A 24,593-nucleotide genomic window follows, 5' to 3' on the forward strand; every position below is an offset into this window, starting at 1 on the left:
TGTAATTTACAGAAAGAAAAAAATAAGAAGGCCCTGTGCATCCTGCATAGACTCATAGACTTAAGGTCAGAAGGGACCATTATGATCATCTAGTCTGACCTCCTGCACAATGCAGGCCACAGAATGTCACCCACTCACTCCTGTAACAAACCCCTAACCTATGTCTGAGTTATTGAAGTCCTCAAATCATGGTTTAAAGACTTCAAGGTGCAGAGAATCCTCCAGCAAGTGACCCATGCCCCACCCTGCAGAGGAAGGCGAAAAACCTCCAGGGCCTCTGCCAATCGTCCCTGGAGGAAAATTCCTTCCCGACCCTAAATATGGTGATCAGTTAAACCCTGAGCATGTGGGCAAAACTCACCAGCCAGCATCCAGGAAAGAATTCTCTGTAGTAACCAACTTGAGTTCTCTCCAAATGCTTCAGCAAAGAGAAATGTTGTGGCATGTCTAGAAAGTTAATAACTAATTCAGGTTCTGAGCAGCCTTGAGGAGTTAGGCAGAGTGAATTCCAGGGTCATAAACCATCTCTGTGAAATAGCTACTTCCTTGTGATTAAATCTACCTAAAGCACTTCTACTGAGGGTTGTAAGCAATTTAGGGTTTCACAAATAGCTTTCATTCTACCTTGAAACCTACACACAGCCACTGAAGATACTGTCATAATGGGCTCCTGGCATGGTTGCCACACTGTATGTTAGCTTCCTCTTTCCCTTTGTACTGTTCCACAGTAATTCAATTAATGAGAAAGGCGTTTTAGGGGCAGGGCTGTTGTGGCTTTGTTGCCTGATCTTTAGATTATGTACTAATTATACTGAATACTTAAGAATCCCCAGTTATCACTTAGTGGGTTGACAGGTTCTAGTCCCAAGATCAGGCCCAGTATTATTCAAATTATTATATAGTTGGGAACCCTGATGTGCACAGCTCCAACACTTGCACTGTAGGAACTTTTATATTTACAAATATAGTTTATTAATACATTCAGAACAGTCGCAACCCCCCCAACTTAGCAAGATAGATAGAAATACTACAGAATGTACATCTGCACACCCGTATACTCACACCATCTCCTGTAGAACAAGAGCCATTATCTTCCTCATCACCTTCCCCATCATCACCAGTGGCCATCATTCTGGCACCTCCCAGGAACTACATCTCTCGCTCCTACAGCCCCTAGGCGGGGATGTCACTTTTATAATATATTATTCTGAGGCTGCTATGTTTGATGCATATTTAGTAGCTGATTTCCCTTATTTGTATTTCCTCACCTTACTAATGTTGGAGTGTCTTTTTCCTATAGGTTAGTGTATCATTGATCTCGACTTATCATATACGTCCATTCGTTACCATGGCCCTTTTGTGATTAGGCATCACATTTGTTATTTTTGTCTTCACTGGTTATTTCAGTTCTTTCAAAGTTCCAAGTTGTGGTGTACCTGTTAAGTTTAAAAGGGTATGAACTTCTGAAAGCCCCTATGCCAACCTGCTTTCACGCATCCTATGCTAAAGATCACAGCCATACATGGATCTTATGCTTTAGCTTCTCATTATCTATCTAGGTGAAAGATCCCAAATATATGTATACTAACTTTGCCTTAGTTCACCATACAGGATGTGGCCTGCAGGTCCCTTGTGGTACAACCAAAATATATTCTAATATAGCCCTCTAAACCTATTATAATAAAACAAATAATCAAACCCATAAGAAACTTATGAGAAAAAATATATAGGCAAGCAAGCAGGATAACCTTAGATGTATCTCATGTACCTGTTATGTACATAAGTTCATTGCCAGGACACTTCTGTGGCTGAATTATTTACCGATGGTCAGAACTTCCCCTTAAACTCTATTTTCAGCTCCACAAATACTTGGGATTTTCCATTGGCCATTTATCTGTGCAAAGTTTAGCTGTTCAAAGTTCATAGTCCTCAAGCCTTATGCTAACTTCCTGAAGCTAATGTCTTACAGGACACAGGCCTGTAGGTTTCTTGCATTACTGCTGAATATAACGCAAAGAAGTAAATATAATCAAGGCAAGCTAGCCCAGTGTGCTACAGCTTTAAACTAAATTGGAAACTGGCAAAGAGCTCATGTGTTTTTACCATCCTTTGCCACTAAGTTGAGGGGGAAGAGAAGGATCTTGTTTGTTTAACCCCTTAATAGGTCCCTGTGCCTGGCCCCTTTCTCTGGGTGTCCATAGAGAACCAGCATTGTGAACTTCCTTCAAGAGAGCAAAAAGAATTGGTATCCCTGGCACAGGGCCGGCTCCAGGCACCAGCATTCCAAGCTGGTGCTTGGGGCGGCAATCTGCAAGGGGCAGCAATCTGCAAGGGGCGGCAGTCCCTGTTGTTTTGCCCCCAAGCAGCGCGCCGAATTGCCGCCATGGACAGCGAGGGCAGTCCCTGTGTCCTTAGGGCAGCGGGCGTGTTTCCGCAGCGGCAGCAATTCGGCAGCAGCTTCTATGTTTAGCTGTCCGCGGCGGCTTTAGCTAAACATAGAAGCTGCCGCCAATTTGCCACCGCCGCAGAAACGCACCTGCCGCCCTAGGGGCACACGGACCGCCCGCTGCGGCAATTCGGTGCGCTGCTTGGGGCGGCGAAAACTGTAGAGCCGGCCCTGCCCTGGCAAATAGCTCAGAACAGATCTCATTTAGAAGGATGCAATACATTTGGGTGGTTGATACATGGGGGGAGAGAAGGAGAACATGCCTTCTTATATTGCCTGCCTAGAATTTAATTCTTAACATGTTAAAAAAAATTGCTGTTAAAACATGTGCTGTGCTTTTAATTTAAGCCAATCAATAGCGTTCAAATAATTGATCTCCTATAATTCATTCAAAAAAACTGAAGTCATTTACTGCTTTGTGATTCCCTTTCATGTGAAATACTCGGATCTCACAATTGTGAGAATGCATTATTCTCTTAGGAACAGGAAAGGGAAAATTGTATATTTCTTCTTGCAAATCTGTCCAGGGTAAAATTCTCTCTTTGCTTACCATTAGGTCTGTCAAATGATTAAAAAATTTAATTGTGATTAATCACATGATTAATTGCACTGTTAAACAATAATAAAATGCCATTTATTTAAATATTTTTGGATGTTTTCTACATTTTCAAATATACTGATTTCAGTTACAATACAGAATACAAAGTGTACACAGCTCACTTTATTTTTGATTACAAAAATTTGTCCTATAAAAAACAAAAGTACTATTTTTCAATCTACCTCTTACAAGTACTGTATTACAATCTCTTTATCATGAAAGTTGATCTTACAGATGTAGAATTATGTACAAAAAATAACTGCATTAAAAAATAAAACAATGTAAAACTTTAGAGCCTACAAGTCCACTCAATCCTACTTCTTGTTCAGCCAGTCACTCAGACAAACAAGTGTGTTTACTTTTGCAGGAGATAATGCTGCTCGCTTCTTGTTTACAGTGTCATCTGAAAGTGAGAATAGGTGTTCGCATGGATATTTTGTAGCTGGCATTTACATGCCAGATGTGTTAAAGAGTCATATGTCCCTTCATGCTTCAACCACCATTCCAAAGGACATGTGTTCATGCTAACGAGGAGCTCTGCTTGATATAGATGCAAAGCAATGTAAACGGACACAAGTTCACTTTCATCATCTGAGTCAGATGCACAAAATTCTTCTTTCTGGTTTATTATTTCGTTATGCTAGTAGTACAATTTCTTGGTTAGTGTTCCTAGCGAATCCTGTGCTAAATTACAATAAGAGCCCTACCAAATTCACGGACATGAAAAACGCATCATGGACCGTGAAATCTGGTCTCCCCCGTGAAATCTGGTCTTTTGTGAGCTTTTACACATACTATACAGATTAAACAGGGGAGACCAGTGTTTCTCAAGTTAGGGGTCCTGACCCAAAAGGGAGTTGCAGGGGGGTGTAAGGGAGTGGATTCACCCTTGCAGTGCCTCCTGCTGGTCGTCCATAGGAATTAGCTCTTCCAGCATCCTGGAGTGCCCCTGCAGGCAGGTGGTCCGTCTTACCACTGGCCCCCGTGTCCCTCCCAGGACCCTGGTGCCCCTTTCTCTGGGTTGCTGCCCCCCTGGCACTACCCCCACACTCTGGGTCTCCCCACCCAGGGGAACCCCCACCCACTAACCCCACCTCACCTCAGTGTAAGGCTACTGCCAGTCACCATCTAGCCCCACTCCCTGGGGCAGACTGCAGTATACGCCACTCGTCACAGGCAAGGTTGGGTTGGACGTGCCGCCTCTCTCGATAGCTGGGCTGCTCCTCTGCAGCCCCAGTACTGGCTTTCAGCCCTCAGCTAGGCCCGCAGCCTAGGGGTTTTCCAGGCTGGAGCTCCCCAGCTCCTTTAGCCTTCCCCCAGCCCTACTCCACTCCTAGTACCCTGCTCACCTCCCTAGCAGCCAGGCCCTTCTCTCTTTACAAGCAGAGAGAGACTCCTGAGTCTCTGGCTGCCCTGGCCTTCTTATAAGGCCTGGTTGGGGCATGGCCCCAGCGGCAGCCACTTCCTCCAATCTGCCAGGGTTTTGCTTCCTTTCCCAGCCCCAGCCCTCTGCAGGGCTTTTTCAACCCCCTCAGGGCTGGAGCGGTGCTCACCTCGCTACACCCCCCGCCCCCCAAGATCACCACCCCTGGGAGTAGGGGTGTCTCCTGGCCTGGACCAACCGCCCACGCACCTCCAGTGCCTCCTGCTTCTTTTTCCGACTCCTCCAGTTGCTTATGCAAACAGGTCTCCTCCTCGATGATGGCCGCATACTCTTGTGCGAGGTCCAGGGCTCTCACTTCAGCATCACGGCTGGCCTCCTCCACAGCCTCCAGCTGCATGCACAGGCCAGAGTCCCCCGGACCCTCTTCCTTCAGGGTCTGGGTGCCTACCGCGACCCACTCCACTACCACCTGGGTCCTGGCCTCTTGTGGGGACCACTCTGTCCCAGTCTCCTTGTCTGCCATCCCCCATGGGTAGCTCCCGGGCAGGTCTACTGCCATCTCAGAGCAGCTACCTGGCCAGTCCTTGACCCCTCCACTGGAGTTTGCCCTTCTCCGACGGGGCAAGTTCCTTCTTATGTGGCCCAGTTCACGGCAGCCCCAGCAGGATCCCCACCTCTTGGCTACCTTGGATCTTTTGAGGTCCTTCTGGGGTCCCGCCCCCATACTGGGGCTGACCTGGACCCACTGCCTCGGGCCTGGGCACGCCCACTGCAGGTGCCCTTGCCACCCACAGGCCCAACATGTCCTCAGCCGCCTGGGTCCCCTCACCCAGCGGATTAGCTGTGGGACTTGTCCCTGTCTCTCTTTGGGGCGAGGCACACTTCCACCATCCCAATAGGGACAATCTCTCTTTACATGTCCGCATCTTCTGCAGGTATAATAAGTCTTTCTCCTCTGCCACTCCTGCCGGAGGATCCTTGCCAGGGCCCGCTGCTTGTCCACCAGCTGGCCCAACTGCTTGTGGAGGGCCCACTGCACCTCCCATAATCTCTGTGGGTCATCAGCCCCCTTCGTCCAGGGTGCAGACACCTGTCCCCAATCAGAGTTAACCCCTGGGGCCTCTGCAAAAATACACCCCAGTATACCAGGGTTCCATTGTCCCTTTCCAAAATCTCTGGACGATAATCCCTCTGTCCATGCTCTAGCCCCTTGTGTCAGGGGTGGACCGCTCCTGCCTGCATTCTCCACCATATGTACAGAGGGAAGGATAGTGTGACGGGTTGGATCACAGAAACCGCCTTGGGAGCTGCCAACCGATGTGCCAAAACTACTTCTATCCCTGTTTTCCCTGCCAGCTCAGGACTTCAGCACCCTGTCTTGCTGAGCCAGACACTCCTGTCTACTTCAGCAAAGACCCAGAGTCTGAATTACCTGTCTCAAAGCTGCAGGTTTACCTATAAACAGCTCACAGAAGTGTGCTTGTCTTTAGCACCCAGATGCCCAACTCCCAATGGGGTCTAAACCCAAATAAATCTGCTTTACCCTGTATAAAGCTTATGCAGGGTAAACTCATAAATTGTTCGCCTTCTATAACACTGATAGAGAGATATGCACAGCTGTTTGCTCCCCCAGGTATTAATACATACTCTGAGTTAATTAATAAGTAAAAAGTGATTTTATTAAATACAGAAAGTAGGATTTAAATGGTTCCAAGTAGTAACAGACAGAACAAAGTAAGTCACCAAGGAAAATAAAATAAAATGAGCAAATCTGTGTCTAATCAAACTAAATACAGATAAGATCCTCACCAGTTCCAGAATGCTCCCTTTTACAGTCTAATCTCCTTTTAGCCTGGGTCCAGCAATCACTCACACCCCCTGTAGTTACTGTCCTTTGTTCCAGTTTCCTTTAAGTATCCTGGGGAGGGGGATGGGGGGGTGGAGAGGCTCCTTCTTTAGCCATCTGAGTCCTATGCTAAGTCCAGCTCCAAGATGGAGTTCTGGAGTCACCTGGGCAAGTCACATGTCCATGCATGACTCAGTCTTTACAGGTAGAAGCCATTGTCCACATGGTATCTTGTATGTCTCCAGGAAGACTTCTTACGCGGATTGGAGCCTTCCAATCTCTTTTGTCTGTTAAGTGCTTCCTGATTGAGCACCTAATTTGCACATTCCTTTCCCAAGAAGTGACCAAATGTTCTAACTAAGGCTACTTAGAAATCAAGCAATTATACAGCCAATGTTCATAACTTTGAACACACAAATGGTGCCTGCATACAACTAGGATGAACATAACCAGTAGATCAGGGGTTGGCAACCTTTCAGAAGTGGTGTGCCAAGTCTTCATTTATTCACTCTAATTTAAGGTTTGGCATGCCGATAATACATTTTAACATTTTTAGAAGGTCTCTTTCTATAAGTCTATAATATATAACTAAACTGTTGTTGTATGTAAAGTAAATAATGTTTTAAAAATATTTAAGAAGCTTCATTTAAAATTAAATTAAAATGCAGAGCGCCCCGGACTGGTGGCCAGGACCCAGGCAGCGTGAGTGCCACTGAAAATCAGCTTGCGTGCCGCCTTCAGCACGTGTGCCATAGGTTGCCTACCCCTGCAGTAGATCATAACCTTTACATAGATATGTTACATGGCATATGTAGCAAAACCCTATTCCAGTTATATCAGACATACATTTATGAGCACCCCCACCCCATAAAGCCTTATGAGGTACAATGTCACAGATAGCGCAGTGGTTTGAGCATTGGCCTGCTAAACCCAGGGTTGAGAGTTCAATCCTTGAGGGGGCCATTTAGGGAACAGGGGTAAAAATCTATCTGGGGATTGGTCCTGCTTTGAGCAGGGGGTTGGACTAGATGACTTCCTGAGGTCCATTCCAACCCTGATGTTCTATGATTCTATGACTCACCCCTGCAGCACCTCCGACTAGTCATCAGAAGGAATTAGCTCCAGAGCACCCTCTTCAGGCCAGTGATTTACCTTATCTCACTCTGGCCCCCCATGTCCCTCCCAGGACCCAGTGCCCCATTATCTAGGGTGCTGCCCCCTGGCAGTGACCCCACAATTCTGGGTCACCTACTCTCAGGGGAACCCACTTCACCTCAGTCTTGGCTACTGACAGTCACTTAACCCCCATTCACTGGGGGCAGACTTCAGTGTATCAGCCACTCATCACAGGCAAAGGGGTTTGGACCAGCTGCCTCTGCCTACCTGTGGGCTGCCCCTTTGCACCCCCAGTACTCAGTTGGCCTTACCCTAGGCCTGCAGCCTGGGCCGGGGGTGTTTCTAGGCCAGAGCTCCCAGCTCCTCGTATCTTCCCCCAGACCTGCTCCACCTTAGGTACACTCCCTAGCAGCCGGGCCCTTCTCCCTCTAAAGACAGAGAGAGACTGTTTGCTCCTGGCCTTTATAGGGCCAGCTGGGTCTGTTTAGGGCTTGGCCACAGCTGAGGCTGTTTTCCCCCAAGTAGCCCAGCTTTTCCCCTGCCACAGCCCTCTCTAAGGGCTGTTTTAAGCCTTTTCGGCAGGAGCAGGTGACCACCCCGCTACAGGGGGGTCACAAGGTTATTTTAGGAGAAGTCACAGTATTACCATCCTTACTTCTGTACTGCCTTCAGAGCTGGGTAGCTGGAGAGCGGTAGGTGTTGGCCGGGCGACCAGCTCTGAAGGCAGCGCCCCGCCAGCAGCAGTACAGAACTTAGTGTGGCAATATTATACCATGCCATGCCAGCCTTACTTCTGCGCTGCTGCCTTCAAATTGGGTGGCTGGAGAGTGGCAGCTGCTGACTGAGGGTCCAGCTCTGCAAGTAGCAGCGCAGAAGTAAGGATGGCAATACCATACCATGCCATCCTTACTTCTGTACTGCTGCTGGTGGAGGCTCTGCCTTCAGAGCTGGCATTCAGGCCAGCAACAGCCACTCTCCAGCTGCCCAGCTCTGAAGGCAGTGCCGCCATCAGCAGTAGCGCAGAAGTAAGGTTAGCAGTACCGCAATCCCCCTACAATAACCTTATGATCTCCCACCCCCGCAACTCCTTTATGGGTCAGGACCCCTACAATTACAACACTGTGAAATTTCAGAATTAAATAGCTGAAATCATTAAATTGATTTTTAAAATCTTATCACCATGAAATTGACCAAAATGGACCATGAATTTGGTAGGGCCATAATTATGATTTAACAATCTAGTGCAGGGGTTCTCAAACTTCATTGCACTGTGACCCCCTTCTGACAACAAAAAATCCTTCATGACCCCAGGAGGGGGGCCGAAGCCTGAGCCTGCCCAAGCCCCACTGCCTGGCGGGGCTGCGGGGGGAGGAGGGTAGGAAAGAGGAGCAAAGCCCGTGCCCCAGCGCTCTGGGCAGGGGGGCCAAAGCTGAAGCTGAAGGGCTTCAGCCACTAGTCTGGGGGCCCGCAACCTGAGCCTTGCCCCTCAGGGCAGTGGGGCTGGGCAGTGGGGCTCGGGCTTCAGCACCAGGCCCCAGCAAGTCTAAGGCAGCCCTGGTGACCCCATTCAAAGGAGGTCACAACCCACTTTGGGGTCCTGCCCACAGTTTGAGAACTGCTGAATCCGAGCAAGGAGAAGCACATTGTTGTGTTTCCTCCAAGCGAACGAGAGAGTTAACTGTGATTATCACTGATTTCTTTTCCAGAGGTTTATATCAGTAACAAATTACCTTTCTTTCTGTAGCAACTCAGCGCAACTGGCCGGTGTGCTTGGGGGTAGAATTAAGGTTCTGTCCACTGTCCTACCACTTTCTTCCATCTGCATGGAAGGTGCAGCAGAAGCCCTACAGAATCTGCTCTCCCTTCATGCTGTGACCTGCAATGTGGTTAGCCCAAACAGGGTATAAAGGGGGTTCCTTATGCTTATTTACTTCCCTGGGCAGGTGAATAGAGCATCTCAGGATCTTGCACAATAAGGCTAATTTAATACTGTGAAGGAATGACATTCTTACTCTTGGGTGTTAATGCTGATCACAGCACCGCAACATTCAGTACTTTATCCATGGAGCCTTGTGGTTGAGCAGAAGCATGTTTTACTTCTTAAAAATGTACAGGATGGTTCTTATTTAACTAGCAAGACTCCATGTAGCTGTCTTGGGATAACACCACATCTCGGATCTGTTATGCAGCATAAGAGAAAGTGGTGGCGAAGTGGACTTAATGTGACTGTAGAATTAATAAACAAGAGGGATAATGTCACCACTTTGTGGCAGTTGCTGGTAAATGTTGACTGTAATTGCAGCCACGGTTGTGTGAGTAATAAAGTAAAATAAAAGGGAAAGATTCTTGTTTGGAAAACTTAAAGTCAAAATCTCCACTTGTTTTGTATTATTTGTATATCAGTAAAGCCTACTGAGCAGCCTTCTTTCTAGAAGTCACTTTTCTATTATAACACCCACATTGCCATGAGTTTAAAACAAGCATGACAAACAGCATTAAAGAGGTATTATTATTGGAGTAGAGGGAAGTTTTTTTCACAATTTACTAAATTGGCACTATTATTAACTTCCTGCTTAGAATCTCTGTTCATCAGAAAGGCTCCTAGAGCCTTTCCCGTGTAAACCACAGAATATTGGAGGCTTGGCTTCAAAGCTTGGCAGAGAGATGTATCAGGAAATTTAGCTAGTGCGTGCAAAGCACTGAGGATGTGTTTCTGGGATTCTTCCCACAGAAAATAAGAAAGGGTTGTGAGACTAACTATTGTCACACTTCCCTTCATATGGATTCAGGTGCGCAAAATGTAGGATTATTTTTGTTTGTTTTTGTTTAGGGGGCTCAAATGAAGTCAGATAGAACCTCTCAATATTCAGGTGAAACCAAAAATAAGGGTATTCATCCACACAGACTTCTGCAACCAGTATAACTAAATTGGTTGATGTAAACAACTCTTCAGATACCACTGAGAGGGGCACCACAAACTACACGTGACATTTAAGTGATGAACAGGCCTTGTACAGGTCCTCTGCATGTTTGAAATTCATCCCAAGTGATTGGGAATGGGAACGAGGGTGTAGCAGAAAGGATGATGAGTCCTGCAATTAGAATAAAAAGACATTTTCAAAAGGAGAGTAAGGCCTGGTCCACACTAGGACTTTAATTCGAATTTAGCAGCGTTAATTCGAATTAACCGTGCACCCGTCCACACCACGAAGCTATTTAATTTGACATAGAGGGCTCTTTAGTTCGACTTCTGTACTCCTCCCCGATGAGGGGAGTAGCGCTAAATTCGACACGGCCATGTCGAATTAGGCTAGGTGTGGACGGAAATCGACCTTAGTAGCTCCGGGAGCTATCCCACAGTGCACCACTCTGTTGACGCTCTGGACAGCAGTCCGAGCTTGGATGCTCTGACCAGCCACACAGGAAATGCCCCAGGAGGGAGAACCTCTCTCAGTACCAGCGCTCACACAGCGAACGGGAGGACAGGTGGCGTCAAGAGGACCAGCAGGCAACTCAAACGCTGCTTGGACTAATGAGGGAGCAAACGGACACGCTCCGGCGCCTTGTGGATGTTCTGCAGGACCGCAGGCAGGAGGACAGAGCCCCCCTGCAGTGTATCTGCAACCGCCCTCCCCCGCCACAAAGTCCCATACCCCCCTCACCCAAAATAACCAGAAGGAGGGGCGCCAGGGGCCGTGAAAACTGTCACTGCACCCCAGCAGAGTGCTCAAGTACCCAAAAGCTCTCATACCCTAAATTTTGAGAAGTCCTTCCCTTCCTGACTCACCCAAGCCCAAATCTCAGTTTCATCCCCTAACTGTCTAGTTAATTATTAAAAATACTTTGCTGTTAATTGCTGTTTCCATCATGTTTTTGTACAGAAGACTGTGTTTGAGGGGTGGGTGGGGAAGGGGGTTGTTAATTGCATAGGACGGTCACCTTTACCAGGGTACAGACACGGGGGCAGGATCAGCAGCAGGTCACACACACACTGCAGTCAGTAGGCACCCTGGTCGGTATGGGAGGTGGTTTCCAGGTTCTGTGTGGGTGGGGGGGGGATGTGACTTTGTAGCAGGGGAGGGCGGTAACAGATCTTATGCAGCGGTCCTTGTCCTGGACCGCAGAGTCACGCAGCAGAGGAATCTGTATCCGTCCTCCTCCGCCACAAGGTCACATAGCCCCCGCACACAGAATCCCAAAAAGGAGGGATGGCAGGCTCCGTTGAAACAACCAGTCTGGCACTGCGGACCACTCTAGGAGCAGGAGCCTGTCATTCCTCGAGTTTAGAGGCGGTGTTTACATCACTGCACACCCTACGCAGCACAGTCTGCATCCCAGTTTCAACCCTTTAATGCAAAGTCATTAATAAAGAAACCTTTGTTAAGTAACAATGGAACATGTATTTTATTTTTACACGTGTGTTGGAAGTGGGGGAAACGGGGTGAACGGGGTATGTAACTGCAGAGGATAGTCAACAGTAACTGGGTAAAGAAACGGGCAGGTTCAGCTTCTCTGTAAAGAAACTGAACAGTCACAGGTCACGCTGCTCGCTGCTCGCTGGTACTTGAAGAGTTCCTTGTCGCTGTCCAAGGCGCCTGTATAGGGCTTCATGAGCCAGGGCATTAGCGGGTAGGCTGGGTCCCCGAGGATCACTATAGACATCTGCACATCCCCAACAGTTATTTTGTGGTCTGGGAAGAAACTACCTTCCTGCAGGTGTCTAAACAGACCACAGTTCTTGAAAACACGCGCGTCATGAATCTTGCCTGGCCACCCGACGTTGATGTTGGTAAAACGTCCCCTATGGTCCACCAGTGCTTGCAGCACCATTGAAAAGTAGCCCAATTTCTCAGCAGCTGACTGTGGAAGAGGTGGACAATAAGGTGCGAGGAGGTGAAAATGGCCATAACTGCAGTGGGCTCCATGCTCGCAGTGCTGTGGCATCCGTTCTGTCACTGACCAGAAAAGTGCACGAACAGATTGCCCGCAGGCGCTTTCGGGGAGGGAGGGTGTGATTGATGGTTCAATGATGACAGTTACCCAAAACCACCCTCGACACATTTTTTCCCCCAGCAGGCATTGGGGGCTCTACCCAGCATTCCAATGGGCAGCGGGGACTGCGGGAACTGTGGGATAGCTTCCCACAGTGCACCGCTTCCAAAATCGATGCTGGCCCCGTTAGTGTGGACTCACAAAGTCGAATTAGTGTCCTTAGTGTGGATACACAAATTCGACTTTGTAAGGTCGATTCCACAAATTCGAATTAAGTTGAATCGAACTACTCTTGTAGTGTAGACATACCCTAAGATTCTTGAGTTCCTAGTTATATGAGCCCACAGAGCATCCAAAGGCCAATCCTTATGGAAATACTAATCTCTGTTGAACAGCCTCCTTACTAATAGACAGCATAACTAGTTGTGCTAGTTATAACATACTAATGGCTCTAGTATGTTTTATAGTCACGACTATATCAGTTCAGTGAAAGAGACCCCACTCCCTCCTTTACTCGTCTTTTTTTTGCTTTAGAGGAGAATGTGTTTTAAAGTTGTGGACAGCAGCAGAACATATGAAGACATTTAAAATATTTATGCCCTTCCCTTGTAATATTTTATGAGTGGATAAATAATTATGAATGAAGGAGAAAATTATTTTTTAAATAATTATTATTTTTTAAATAATAATTATTTTTTAAATAAGCTTTTAAAAGGTGGTCATTAGAAGCAGCCCTCATTAACTATAAAATGAAACGTCCATTGAGGGATTAGAGCGTGTATCTGTACCTTGATATAATATCTGATTATAAAACAGTTACAATGAGGAGAACCTCCAGTTATCTTTGTTGTCCCAATAATTCTCAGAATTAATATTATGTGCTGTGCTTCAAATTTTTATACCTCATTTTTTAAAAAAAGGAGAAGAAAATGTTAAAAAAGTAGGAAAAATTAATGTTGTATTCTTTATTATTTTAAGAAAAAAGTAGAAGATAGAAAAATAGATTATATAGTGCACAAACACTAAACATAACCACATGGGTCAGATCTTCAGTAAGTGTACTTCAGTGTTGTTACCCTGGTACAGCCGTTTTACATCAGCTGAGGATCAGGACTGAGTGTGTGTTTGTGTGTTTATATGTACAGGACTGATTTAAAAGCCACAGAAGTCAATGACATTTGGTTGAATCATATAGCCAAACTGTGACATCTAGCCGGTGGCCAGTGTAGAAGGTTCTGAAGAATTACCCTGGCCCACTGGAGACTCAGGTTGGGATTAAGCAACAAGGAAACACAATCCTGTCGTAAACCACATAGTGACCATGAGAAAGCTGTGCTTCAACTCTGTACCTGGCTCTAGATTGGATACAGGGATTTTCAACTCTTTTGGGTTGCACCCTGCTCTTTCCTGAGCAGCCACTCCTAGGCTTTCCTACCTGGCGCCTTCCACAGACCTCCGCCTGCCTTGTACTATCCTCTCCTGTCCAGCTACCCTCCACTGCAGGGTTTCCTTCCCTTTAGGTCCTGTGCTGGGCTGAGTGGAGAGATGAAAAGGAGCCTGGGAAGGACAAAAGCTGAGCTCAGAGGGTGGACAGAAGAGTGCTTGAATTAGAGGAGAGAAGACAGACCCTCTGGGAAAAAGTGGCTGGGCCCAGTTTCAGCCTAGGTTGAAGACTTTGTGTTTTGTTTGTTTTGATCTTGGAGACCCTGGAGGGGACTTTTGTTAGTGACTTAGCCAGAGGGCCATGTCACTACAGCAAGTTAACTCTATGGCTAGAATAGGCCAAAAATTGTTCTGGGGGAAAATGAGGCAGAACACTGTGAGGATGTGCTCTCAGATGATAAATTGTTACATGTGGTGGAGAATGCAGACACATCAGTTGCCTCTGAAATAAGGGAAGACGGAGGTCACACAGGTATTTGGAGGCTATACTGAGGCCTTCTTTGCTGGGGAAAGGCTTACTCTCCCAGTCTGGAGGAAATGGGTCAGATGTGTTCACTGTATTTTTTGTGCCAGTTTCAGAAGAAGACCAAGCTGCCAGCCCTTCATTGGACTATACAATTTTCCATGGGGCTGGGCAAAGTTTGGGGGTGAAGAGGTACTACAGTAACCAGGAACTCCTCTTGCATCTCCTGAGAACCAACAGCAGCAGTGGGAGGTACCACTGGATCTGCAGAGGTGACTGACAACCTTAAGAAAATCAGCAGCAATACCTGGTAGGAAAGGAAGCCATCAGCAGCAGGTAAGGAAAAGATATTCAAGAGCCAAGAGGCCTGAGGCCCAGCTAAGGGTGAATTATGCCTGTGGCCAGTTGGGATACATACGGAGGGCTTGTTACTATGTAAACTTGGCCATAAAGGCTTACTCTGGGAGTGGGGAGAGATTGCAGAGATTTTTCCTGTGGTCAAAATATGGACATTAGTTGTCTGTTTTGGGTGTGGGGAACTTGAACACAGGACAAAGTACTGTCCCCATGGAAAATAAGTGTTTTCAACAGGAAACGTGGGGGGCCAGGAAAGGAAAAGAGAAGGAAGTGCTGTCCAGCAGCATGAGTATTGAGAAAGCCAGTAAAGCTGAGGTACCATGGATGAGGAAAGGCCTTACATTTACGATCCCATACCACTCAGTAGAAGGTTAGAAGGTATTGCTGCCTTAGAAATGAAGACTGAGGTTAGGGACCTAGTCAATTTGATTGAAGAGTGCTGAGAAACACTAACTACTTTGGAACAGGTGCTGCAACACAAGACGGGGTAGTATATACACTGTTAACAGAACTGTGTGACCCCCAGGAACAGATAGGTGCCAGGGTGCAGAAGCTTGAATTTGAGCATGTGTGGTAAATAGTAGGAATGCAAATGGTGCATTATGGAGAAGAAGGAGGCAGTAGTCACCTGTACTATCAGTGTACCTGGAAGCAACTGGCTAAAGAGCATCAGGAGACTCTGAAGGAGATGAGTCCCCTGATTTTGATGGTCAATAAGCTTGAGGAGGAGCTTGAGCATCCCTGAGCACAGACCCTGCAGCTTGAAGGTAGAAGACATAAGTAAGCCAGGTTCAGGAAGTCTAAGATGAGCCCTTCATTGGAGAGGTACTAGGGTAACCTTTCCCTGTAAGGGTCAAGGAGGCCTTTGGGTAGTAAGCCCTGGTCAATTAGCCCTGTCCCACTACACCTGTGCTATTGGGTGTTGAGACATAAGAGGAAGGAAGACCAGCTGTGGAGGGCTGTCTGAAGAAGAAAACAAAAGGCTGTGAGGAGAGAAGGGAGCACAAGTTAGGCAGAGGCCTGTGGAACATTCCAGATAGGAAGGCCTGGGAAGTACTACTCAGGAAAAAGCAGAGAATAACCCACAGACACTCAGAAGATGGAAAAGAGCCAGGGAAAGTGAAAACTGAGTCCAGAGTATGGGAAGAAGAGTTCTTGAGAGAAGACTAATTCAGTGCAACTGGGGCAAAGACTTAGGTTTGGTTTGCAATTAGATACCCTGGAAGGGGTGAACAATAGTTAATGACTTAACCAGAGGTCCAAGTGACTGCAGCAAATCACCTCCACAGTTGGAGTAGACCAAACACCCTGGTGGGAAACTAAGACAGAGTGACATGATACTAGGTCTTACTGTGAGGAGGTGCTCTGAGTGGATGAGTCGCTACAATAATATCTCTAGAGCATGACAAAATCGGCTATATAGCCCACTCATCTGTGATAACATTTATATTATTAGTTATTTGTACTGAAGTAGCAACCAGAAGCCAAGGCCCCATTGTGATAGACTCTGCACAAGTATAAACAAGGAGATGGTCCCTGCCCTTAAGAGCTTACAATTGAAGCCTAAGAGTATAAAAAGTACAACAGTTGAGGAGAACACAAGGAAATAAAAAGACAATACTGGTTAGCACAATAAGCAGTTGCCACAATAGGTGTCTAACCAGGGTTGGTTGGAGGGGAGGGGAGGGAAAAGGAGGGGGGTGTTGTTTTGTAGGTATTGTGATAGAGAGGCAGGGGCGGCTCTAGCAATTTCGCCGCCCCAAGCACGTTGGCATGCTGCGGGGGGCGCTCTGGCGGTCGCCGGTCCCGCGGCTCCATTGGACCTCCTGCAGACGTGCCTGCAGAGGATCCGCTGGTCCCGCGGCTCCACCGGAGCCGCGGGACCAGCGGACCCTCTGCAGGTACGCCTGCAGGAGGTCCACCAGAGCCACCTGCCACCCTCCCGGCAACCGGCGGAGCGCCCCCACGGCATGCCGCCCCAAGCACGCGCTTGGCGTGCTGGGTCCTGGAGCTGGCCCTGTAGAGAGGAATACTAAGGAAGGGGATATAGGGAATTAAATTATCCTTAGAAAATATATTGTCTTTGACTGCAAAAGAGGATAAAATATCGTTTAGATATACTTCAGATTATCAAAGGCAAATGTAACTTAAAATCTGAATGCACTAGAAAATCTCAAATCCATAAGGCAATCTAGATTTGACATATTATCTTGTTTATCATTTTATTTTGGAAGTTGCCATAGCTGTTTGTTCAATGTTCCTTCTGTTTTCCAGACTCTTTCTGTGATGGTAGCTTGGGTTTAATTCTTCAGTATTTTCTAAGGGCAACATTATCACTTGCCTTATCAGGCTGCTAAGGGAAGTAAAGGGGCATAAGACATATCCGTATTGCCCTGTGTGGACTCTCCACTTGGCCAGTGCATGTGGAGAGCACCTTCTGTGCAGGCACTACTTTGCCTCACATATGGCAGGGAATGAGTGAAAAGGGGTGGAGAATGGGTGGAGAGTTGACCCCAAACCGCAATGTACTGGCCTGCACAGCTGAATCTGTGTGGTGGGGGAAGTAATCTTTTCATGATATGAGCCAGTAGCGATTACTTTTACACTACAGCAAGAGGTGAAGCAGGGAAGGCATCAATTCTCAGAGTTGTCTTTTCGTTTCTTGGCTGTTCATGAGGTGGCACAGCTATGCACTACCCCTCAGTGATATAGTGGTAAAAACATGTCCCCAGAATGACAAGTTACTCAAGTTTACCCTTGCCTGTGCTACTGGTGCCCCTTATTCAGGGCTAGAAGGGGAGTGACACACTAGCCCAGAATGACTAAGCTAATTTCTGATTGCACCACATGAAAGAAGTGAATGAAGCTGCTAAAAATCTATGTGATGTTACTTTTATTAAAAGAGATAAATCACAGCTATACTTCCATATTTTTGGGAGATATTAATATTTGGGAAGTATAAAGTTCACTAACATAAGATTTAGAATAAAATTTGCAAAATCACCTAAGTGACTTAGACTCTTGTGTCATTTTTGAAAGTTACTAGGCACTTAGGAGCCTAAATTCTTTCTTTCAATTTGACTTAGGATTCAAAATCACAAAGATTATTTTGAAAAAAATTACCCGCAAATTTTGATGTTTAAGTGGACTTTCTGTGAGTGACACTTAATATTTAAATATAGTATGATATCAATATGGCATTGCCATGTTCACAGATTTGATTTTTTTTCTTTTTGTATACCATTACTACCATTAGAAAGCATGTAATTCATTGACAGAAATGAGACTTTTTTTTAGATTACCCTCTGATGCTAAAATATTTCAGTACATCTTTTTTAAAAAATCCAATACAATATTGTATACAATCCCTAGAACTGAATCTTACTCAATATGTTAAGCTATGGCTCAGTCAGATATCTTTTTGCTCTCACTGCATGTTTTGAACAGAAAGTTCCTCACAGCATCATTTTTCATCCTTCGTTTGCATATTGAAGGTCACCGTTGGAACAAGACACATCAAGTAAGGAGTTGTTTTGTTGGCAATAATAGTAGCTGAAATTGTTGGTAGAATACAAAAAGCAAGATATAAGTTGGAGTAGAACAGAATTTTAAATAAATCAGCTCTTTTAAACTACATGGTCATTGTTCTTGAAAGCAAAGTAAATCAATGAATAAGTACTAATGAAGCATTTCTAGGTGGGCTTTTGGGGGTTTGTTTTTAAGATTCTGGTGTACTTAATGGGATACTCCCCTGAGTGGCTCATCTGCCCCTAGGCACAAGAACAATAACAACAAAAATCATCAACTGAAATATTACCATAATAGCTGAGCACAAAAGCCTGCTGTTTTTATAAACTTCATTCATGTTCCATAACATTAGTAACTAGATTAATAATTGTCAGTGGAAAGGGTTTTTTTTTAACTTTCGGACACCACAAGTAGCATCAGTGTAGTCAGTGCAGGGAATAGGAGGATAAAAGGAAGAAGAAATAGAGGGAAGAACAGTAACAGAACATATGCACAGATAGAGCAGCTTGTGTATGAAGTCTCTGAACAAAAGAGGGGAAAATGGACTCCTCCTGAGGGTCGAAATGACAGTCTGGACCTATACATTGATTGCTTCCGCCGACATGCACAGGCAGAAATTGTGGAAAAACAACATCGCTTGCCTCACAACCTAAGTCGTGCAGAACGCAATGCCATCCACAGCCTCAGAAACCATCCTGACATTATAATCAAAGAGGCTGATAAAGGAGGTGCTGTTGTCATCATGAACAGGTCTGACTACCAAAAGGAGGCCACCAGACAACTCTCCAATACCAAATTTTACAGGCTACTTCCCTCAGATCCCACTGAGGAATACACTAAGAAACTGCACCATCTACTCAGGACACTCCCTACACTAACACCAGAACAAATCAACATACCCTTAGAGCCCCGACCAGGGTTATTCTATCTACTACCCAAGATCCACAAACCCGGAAATCCTGGACGCCCCATCATCTCGGGCATTGGAACTCTCACTGAAGGACTATCTGGATATGTGGACTCTCTGCTCAGACCCTACGCCACCAGCACTCCCAGCTATCTCCGTGACACTACTGATTTCCTGAGGAAACTACAATGCATTGGTGACCTTCCAGAAAACACCATCCTAGCCACCATGGATGTAGAGGCTCTCTACACAAACATCCCACACACTGATGGAATACAAGCTGTCAGGAACAGTATCCCTGATGATGCCACAGCACAACTGGTTGCTGAGCTCTGTGCCTTTATCCTCACACACAACTATTTCAAATTTGATGACAATATATATCTCCAGATCAGTGGCACCGCTATGGGCACCCGCATGGCCCCACAATATGCCAATATTTTTATGGCCGACCTGGAACAATACTTCCTCAGCTCCCGTCCACTCACACCCCTTCTCTACCTACGCTACATTGATGACATCTTCATCATCTGGACCCATGGGAAGGAGACTCTGGAAAAATTCCACCATGATTTCAACAGCTTCCACCCCTCCATCAACCTCAGCCTGGACCAATCTACACGGGAGGTCCACTTCCTAGACACCACGGTGCTAATAAGTGATGGTCACATTAACACCACCCTATACCGAAAATCTACCGACCGCTATGCCTACCTTCATGCCTCCAGCTTCCATCCTGGACACACCACAAGATCCGTTGTCTACAACCAAGCACTGAGGTACAACCGTATCTGCTCTAACCCTGCAGACAGAGACCAACACCTAGAAAATCTCCACCAAGCATTCTCAAAACTACAGTACCCGCACGAGGAAATAAGGAAACAGGTCAACAGAGCCAGACGTGTACCCAGAAGCCTCCTACTGCAAGACAAACCCAAGAAAGAAACCAACAGGACTCCACTGGCCATCACATACAGTCCCCAGCTAAAGCCCCTCCAACGCATCATCAGGGATCTACAACCCATTCTGGACAATGATCCCACACTTTCACAGGCCTTGGGTGGCAGGCCAGTCCTCGCCCACAGACAACCTGCCAACCTGAAGCATATTCTCACCAGTAACTGCACACCGCACCATAGTAACTCTAGCTCAGGAACCAATCCATGCAACAAACCTCGATGCCAACTCTGCCCACATATCTACACCAGCAACACCATCACAGAACCTAACCAGATCAGCCACACCATCACTGGTTCATTCACCTGCACATCCACCAATGTAATATATGCCATCATATGCCAGCAATGCCCTTCTGCTATGTACATCGGCCAAACTGGACAGTCTAGAAGGAAAAGGATAAATGGACACAAATCAGATATTAGGAATGGCAATATACAAAAACCTGTAGGAGAACACTTCAACCTCCCTGGCCACACAATAGCAGATCTTAAGGTGGCCATTCTGCAGCAAAAAAACTTTAGGACCAGACTTCTAAGAGAAACTGCTGAGCTTCAGTTCATTTGCAAATTTGACACCATCAGTTTAGGATTAAACAAAGACTGTGAATGGCTTGCCAACTACAGAACCAGTTTCTCCTCCCTTGGTTTTCACACCTCAACTGCTAGAACAGGGCCTCATCCTCCCTGATTGATCTAACCTCGTTATCTCTAGCTTGCTTCTTGCTTGCTTATATTTACCTGCCCCTGGAAATTTCCACTCTTGCATCCGACGAAGTGGGCATTCACCCACGAAAGCTCATGCTGCAAAACATCTGTTAGTCTATAAGGTGCCACAGGATTCTTTGCTGCTTTTACAGAACCAGACTAACACGGCTACCTCTCTGATACTTGGTTTATAGTTAGTGAATTCTGCTGTAAGGAAGCCTTTACTGGTATATGGAGGGAATGTAAAGCAACAGAACTTAGGAAAGGAAATTGGGGGATTTAAAAAATAGTTAAACATAGAAAACTGTGAAGTGTAGTAAAATGCAGTAAAATATGAACTGCAACATAATGTTACTCCGGGGGGAAACCCTGATATTCGACTGTAGGTTAGGGAAATGTTGTTTCATATGTGGGCTATAATTTCGAAGGCCAGCCAGCACATGCACAGGCACAGCATGATAGGGTAATCATGTGCATGTGCTGAGGACAAGTTGATAATTTTCAGAGGAGAAAATGCGTATAACACTTACGAAAAAATAGTAAGCACACACTGTATTTGTGTGTAATACTAAACTGCAAAAACTGGGCATAGGATAAACAACTTGGGCCTACCTCAGATTCGGAGGAAGTCTGGAAATGATGCATGTACTAAATGTGGGACAGAGCACTTGCAGATATGGGTGGGAGGAGGGGGATGCCAGGCTTTAGCTAAAGAGATCCAACATTTTGGCTATGTTGATCCTACCACAACTGCTGTATGTTTGAACCAAGGATGAATCCATCAAGCTTCAGAGGGATCTGCAGATAAGATAAAGGAGAAGCATAAAAGCAAAATAGTGGTTCCTCACACATAAATACAACTTTTTAAAAGTAGGACTTGAGTTGTTGAACCTTATTAATGCTTTAGCTATACACGAAACAGCTAATGAAGAATGAAATTTATAAGTCATCTACATATTCCATGCTAGCACTAGTATCAATGTGATGATCGATGTGGGGATAGGTGCACATGTACAGATTCTTATGTTTGTAAGGTTTCACTTTAGTCCAGCAAATTAAATGCTTATAACAAAGAACAATTAAATGGATGGGCATTAGGCGAAAAATAGTTTCTGCAGAAGAGATGAAATAGTGGTTGTATAACAGTGAAATTTATGATTCCTCATCAACAAACAATCCAGCTACTTGAAAGGTACCAACTGTGAGGTCATCTCTGAATTTCCTCTCTACTTAGAATCATAGAATGATAGAAGATTAGGGTTGGAAGACACCTCAGGAGGTCATCTAGTCCATTGAGTATTTCCTTCATTCTGCAGGGAAGCTTCTTTTTTGATGGCAGTGAGATCTGAGTCCTTATTGCTAAAGTCATCCTGTAAACTATTGTCTGGGGAAACCATTATATGAACAATTAGAGTGACACGGATGCAGTAAGGTGGTGAAGAGTTAAGAATACCAAACACAACAAATAATGTTCTGTACCACAGATCTTCAATACATATGTATGCATTATCTTAGGAACGGAGATATAGGTGGAGCTAGATGATATTGACATGGAGAATCGCTGTCTATTGACCAGCACTGAATAGATCCAAAAAGGGCTAAACATGAACAGCTAGGGTGGGAGTGGGGCACCTGTGTTTGCGATGGCTGCCATCCTGGCTGATACCAGGGATCTCCAAAGCTAAAAGCATATGTATCTGGGCTAAGAGTCAGCCTCTCTAGCTGACAGCTACAGTTGACTCTTATACTTTGTGGAGTGGGCACCGAGGTAGGGGACAGGTAACGTACATTGATCAGTGAGTTACATGCTTAGGGAGAACTAACTAAGGAGAGGGTGCAAAGATGGCTACTCTCTGGCAGTATTGGATAAGGTTGCTATTGAGTGATAAGAAACTCCAATCAGAGGTGAAGGAAAGATCCAGATGACTGATCATATAACTTGCCACTTATACTCTGTTGCAGATGGTGTGGGGGAGAGAGATACTGTGTGTACACAGAGATATCTGGGAAATATAAATCCTGATTAACCTAGCAATTTTATATCCACTTATTTGGCACTATGCCTGGGCAATAGCCTTAGGCAAATGCTGGGAAATAAGAAAAGAAAATGATGAAAAAAGGAAGACTGAGTGCAGGGTTTGGGAAAAGGAAGAAGGGTCAGTAAAGTGCCACTTACCCACTGGCTATATATTAGTACTGGCAGGATAACATATAAATTTTTGGAGATTTGATTCAGACAAACATGCTCAGATGGTTACTCATATTTTGTTTGGAACACCTTTCCTCTTGTGACTGTAAATCCCAAATATAAATAGGCTTTCTTGTAAGAACCAATAAATAATGTAATATAGTATTTCCTGCTTCTAGTCAGGCCAGAGACACTCTGACTGATACAGGTGGTCAAAAAATGCAGTTCTGTACAAAGGAAATGCTTTGTGACATCACCATTGTTGTATGCAGTTTAGTTGTTGCTTGGTCAGTCCCAGGATATTAGAGAGACAAGTTGGGTGAAGTAATATTTTTTATCGTTAGCTTTCCCAGACCTGTAGAAGAGCTCTGTGTGGCTCGAAAGCTTGTTTCTCTCACCAACAGAAGTCGGTCCAATAAAAGATATTACCTCACCTACCTTTTGAAATCACATGGATTTCAGCAAAGTTTCGCTTCAGAGAAAAACGGGGTGGAGGGGGAGAGAGGAAGTTCTGACAATGTCAAAATGTCCTATTTTGACTCTTTTGGAATGATATCTTTTGAATTTTTATTTGGAAACATCTTTTCATTTCAATCTTTACAAATTTTTCTATTATAACATAAAAGAGTACCAAAACAAAAAATGTTTAATCTATCAGAGACAATTTTTTAACTTTCATGCACAGATCTCATGTGCAGATCTCATGAATAGCTTTCCTTGTATTTTGCAATTCCTGTTTCTAACTTCATCTGGAACTTAAACATGTAAAGATGCACAAAAATGAAAAACAGTATCATTTATACGAACTGAATTTTTCAGCCCTTGAGAGAGATCCAGCTGACGTGGGTGGTGTTTAGAGCAAATAGTTAAGTTCAATTCTTATTTTCTCTTGAATCAAATTGTCCTTCTCTGCTTCATGTCAGTTGGCTAAAACCCAAGGCTCATCACTGACATAGCTCTTGACAGTTGACCTTTTTATTAAAGTACCACTCCTCTATTATACTCTTTCTAGGATTTAAACAATTCTTAACATGGTGCTTTTCCCCCAGAATTTGAATATAAATTACACCTCTAGCAAAAGCTATAAAGAATTTCCAGTGGTTGCTTTCTAACTATCTTGCTGAACTCCATCATCACCCACTATTGCATGAATTAACCAATTTATCCATCTGATGGATCTTCATTTGCCTGTGAGTAGCAAAACCAAGGTTTACCTTCCTAGAATAAAAAAGAAAAACACATAGGAGAATAAAGACAATCATTGCCTAAAGTAACCTTTAATCCAAGATAAATGCTGTTTGATACAGAAATAGCATAATTAAATTCCTTAGCCAAAATTAGGAATGCAAATGAAAATCTCTTTACAACTGTACCACACATGACTATGGCCAGGAGTGCACTTGGAGAAGATAGGCAGTCTGAGTAACCTAATACAACACTACTCTCTGGCTACATTCAGTAGCATATCTTGTTTCCAAAATGGAGAGTAATTAGGTTGCAGTAGATATTGCATCATCAACAGGGATTTAAATAAAAAGAAACCTGAGGTGTGAGACTGACAACCATGTGATTTCTTATAATGCTGATGTACATTTAGTGATTTGGAAAGGGATATTATTACTATCTGAAAACAACTCCATATTAAACCCACAAATGTAGCT

The 24,593-nt window shown here is 45.1% G+C and overlaps 1 long non-coding RNA gene across 1 annotated transcript; it reads right to left on the reverse strand.

Annotated features, from left to right (window-relative positions):
- Positions 1 to 17,863: 17,863 nt before the first annotated feature.
- On the reverse strand, positions 17,864 to 23,096 carry LOC120400091. Its single transcript, XR_005595531.1, has 3 exons — positions 22,921 to 23,096; positions 21,357 to 21,542; positions 17,864 to 18,197 (listed from the first exon to the last, which is right to left on the reverse strand). It is a non-coding gene; the product is annotated as an uncharacterized LOC120400091 (long non-coding RNA).
- Positions 23,097 to 24,593: the final 1,497 nt, after the last annotated feature.

The sequence above is a fragment of the Mauremys reevesii genome, linkage group 3 (genome assembly GCF_016161935.1).
Source record: "Mauremys reevesii isolate NIE-2019 linkage group 3, ASM1616193v1, whole genome shotgun sequence".
Classification (NCBI taxonomy): Eukaryota; Metazoa; Chordata; order Testudines; family Geoemydidae; genus Mauremys; species Mauremys reevesii.